This window comes from Carlito syrichta, unplaced genomic scaffold (genome assembly GCF_000164805.1).
Source record: "Carlito syrichta isolate Samal-C Ts95f unplaced genomic scaffold, Tarsius_syrichta-2.0.1 Scaffold30122, whole genome shotgun sequence".
Lineage (NCBI taxonomy): Eukaryota > Metazoa > Chordata > Mammalia > Primates > Tarsiidae > Carlito > Carlito syrichta.
This window is the reverse complement of record NW_006974218.1, coordinates 4,614-8,603: the sequence shown is the minus strand read 5'-3', so window position 1 is coordinate 8,603 and position 3,990 is coordinate 4,614. Positions and strand designations below refer to the sequence as shown.

Sequence of the window (3,990 nt, the reverse complement as noted above, 5' to 3'; positions counted from 1 at the left end):
CACACACACACACACACACACACACACACACACCTCTGGTAGGAGGTAATGTTGGGACAGAAGTACAGAATTTCTAGTTTGTTGTTCCAAGTATGTACAACATGCAGCACTGCTGAATCAGGTAATCATATGCACAAGGCACAGAAGATGAGGTGTGGACTCATAGAAAGCAATCAAATGGAAATAAAAAGGGCTTTTTCTTTCAGAATTCCCCTGTCTTTATTTGTGGAGGTTATCCAATACGTTCTTTAATTACATTCCACACTTCTGAATCCATTCCTGAGTTATTATGCTGTACTTTGTTTTGTGGATTCCAACAGTCTTGGGAACTAAAGGATCATCTGGATTGAGGTCACACAACAGAGAACAGATGGACAAGAGTACTTTTGAAATAGTGCTGCAGACAACTATGACCTAGAATATAAAGACAAATGCTGCCATTACTGTTAACATTTGGATGATAAATACTTGTTGTACCTGCAACCTTATGTGGTTTGAAGGGCTAATCTTTTGGGAAGTGAATTGTCAAGAAAAACACTCCATCCTGATAGAGTCTGTCTTTGGCCCCCATTATTGTATCTTGCCATGGAACATATCATCTCCAACAGGACCTGCCAATCACTGTACTGGGGATCCCATGGCAGGTCATTCAATTCCTTTGGATATTCTTCAGAGTGGTGGTGGGAGGTGGGTGGCTGCTTGCTCCAGGTAGAGGACAGGGGTGGGGGAGGTTTGGAAAAGAGTCCAGAGAGCATGAGGCTGCCTCTGTGATCACACAGTGGGAAACAATGGTAAGCCAGGAGAATGGGTCCAGAGGGACTGGCTGAGCCTGAGCCTGTTGCAGAGGTCACCCCATCACCTGTGGCCCCTTTATGTGTTACAGCCTCAGGAATCACTGCTGCCAGAACAACTTCTTCCTTCCTGGTTCAGCTCTGCTGATCCCTCTGCCAGAGAAAAGGCCAAGATCTGGCTCTGTGAACACCTTTAGGTTCACCAGTAAGAGGGACAGGTACAAACTGCTTTCCGGCCTCATTTCTTTATTTATTTACTTATTTAATTTGTTTGTTTCTTTAGAGGTGAGTTCTTATTATGTTGCCTAGGTTGGTCTCAAACTCCTGGACTCAAACATTCTTCTTGCCTAGAGCTTCCCAAAGCACTTGCATTACAGGTATGAGCCACTGCTCACTGTCTGTAAGATCCTTCTGGTTAAAGTGTCTTGAAGAGTTTGTTGAATACTCTCTGCAATAAAAAAATAATAAAAATCAGACAACAAATAATATAAAATGAAAATTATCAAAAGTGACTATTTGGGGATTCTGTAAATTACCAAAGCGATAAATAAATCCTGAAGTACTTACTCTTGGAAAAGTTCTAAAGTTTTGGGTAAGGATAGGAAAAATTGATGGCATTTTACCTGGGACTGCTCTCTTCCACTCCAGTTCAGTCTGTATGAACTTTATAAAAGTATAGTTTTACCAACACGAGTATGGCAGCAAAAAATTGCAGCTTGATGCCAAAGAGAGTGGACTTTAGCTAGAACAGAGCTCTGAGCAAGATCCTTCAGTGTTTTCAGTTAAATGTGATGAACTCTGCAGTGAATTCACAGAAAGAGCCCACAGCTTTCCTATTCCAAGGTGATGTCTTGGTTGGAACAAGTGGTATGCCAGCAGAATTTTAATACTGGATTCCTGGAATTGTGGGATGTAGCCTTGCTGAGGCTGCACCCTTTCCTGATGAATTAGAAGCTGCAGGGATGATTGATAAAGATCCAAAAGGGTCCAGTTAAAAGTACAAGCATACGAGGCAAGAACTGCTGCATTCAGAATGAAGTCCTCAAACACCACACTAATGAACTGGAAGAAGCATCATGAGCTTGTGGTGTTTTAGTGAAACTGCCCAAATCATTGATAATTATTAAGTTATGCTAGAACATAGGCAAGTCCTGAAGATTCTTGCTACAAATTAAAAATAATAATAAGAAGAAAAGTGATAGCAGTAGTGAAAAACCAAGTGGAAAATATAATTCAAAATAGTTATTTTATAGATGTTCAAATTATTCTTACTTTGGTGGGAATAGTGGGACCAGTTATTAAATGAAAATGTGCATGAGAGAAGCATCTGCATTCTGTAGTATTATCTGGTTAGTAAATATACATAAAACTTTGTTCATTGCACATTTAGCATTTCTGCCCTTTACTATATGTACTTTATCTCGATTCAAAACATAACAAAGCCAAACATAGACTTTTTTAAACAAAATAGCAAAAAATAAGTAAGAATAAGCAAATAATTATGGAAGATCAATCTTATTAAAGAAAAGTGTGAAATGTGCCTGGGATAATGCTAAAGTATTAGAAAATAGAAGGAAACTTTCTATGCCTCTTCTCTGATTGAGGCTACACAGATTTAGTCTCTATTTGTTTTCCTTAAAACAAAGGGTATTTTATGTCATTGTGCTCACAAAAGAGGTCCTCAGCTTTCTGTTGTCTCTCTTCAGGCTGCTGTACCCACCGGGAAATTTGCATAGTGCCCTCTAGAAAGGACTTTCCCTTGTAAGTGTGAGATAAAAGCTCAGTTTTTACCTGGCCTTGGCTGATAGAACGCCTCAGCTTACTTCTGAAAATGAGATTTTCTGCTTAGCTCCTGGGACTACTGAAGTTCTGGGTCCCTAGTAAGGATAGAGGGAGAAGAGGAAGGCGAATACCATGGGAAAATGAACTCTGGGGCCACACTGCCTCCCATGTGTACTCTTTCCACGTGTTAGATGTGTATGTCACCAAAATAGGAATTTTTAAATTGAGATCTGTGAGTGAGGAATATTCCAGTAGGGGCAGGGACCTGTACTCTGGTGAAGATTGTCATACAAAAGGAAGGGGATGGTGTATGCATCTTCTAGAAGTCCCTTTGTAGCCTGCAAATCTTGTATTCTTTCTAAAAGTTGAATATTTTTGATTTATAAATCCAAATAACACTTTTTGCAGTCTGACATTTTAGAAATGGGAAATTATGGAAATGTCTTAGTTTGTATAAATGATCTCACACTTCTCTCTCATTATTTCAGAATTTATTTGGGATATTGTGGTGACCCAGACTCCATTCTCCCTTCCCATCACCCTTTGAGAGTCAGCCTCCATCTCTTGCAAGTCTAGTCAGAGCCTCTACATAAGTAATGGGGACACACATTTGAACTGGTACTGCAGAAAGTAGGCCAGTCTCTACAGCTCTGATTTATTTGGTTTCCAACTGCTTCTCTGGTCAGATATGTTCAGAGGCATTGGGTCAGACACTGATTTCATACTGAAAATTCACGGGGTGGAGGCTGAGGATATTGGAGTTTATTACTGCATGCAATACATACACGATTCTCCCCCAGTAATATAATCTCATAAAAACCTTCACTGCTTGAAGTGATCCAGTTGCCTATGTGTGTTGTTTGGGTGGGGAGAAGCTCAGCAGATTCTCTGAGTCTGTGTAAGAGGAAGATGTTGGAGAAATCAGGGGAATAGGTCTGTCCCATGAGTACCTTGTTTATACCTCAACTACCATTCATCTATGTCTCCCTCAGCTGCAACAACCTTAGCATGTTATAAGCAGTAGAAGAATGGTGGGTTGTTCCATCATGATGACATAATGCTCATGATACAACTGAATAAAAGTGCATCTGCTTCTTACATTTGTCAAATAAAATGACCCAGAATAAATACCAGTCATTGCCACAAATAGGAATGCACCTGAAGTCCATCTGTTTTTATATATTCTGATAACATAATTATTAGTTAGTATTCAGAAATTGGTATTTTCCACTTTCTCTTTTTTATACTTTCCCTACTTTCTTATAAAGAAGCAAGTAGGGAAAGTACCTCATAAAGATAGTAGCAACAGCATTTTACACTAGTTATCCTTAGGGGAAGCTGCCTAAGGACAGTGAGTAAAAATCTTGGGTTTTGAATGAGTAAATATAATTTTTGAACAATGAATATATGGTACAAA

General features: G+C 39.3%; 1 pseudogene; it reads right to left on the bottom strand.

Moving 5' to 3' along the window:
• Positions 1-252: 252 nt before the first annotated feature.
• Positions 253-583, bottom strand: LOC103271838 (annotated as a pseudogene).
• Between the last annotated feature and the right edge of the window lie 3,407 nt (positions 584-3,990).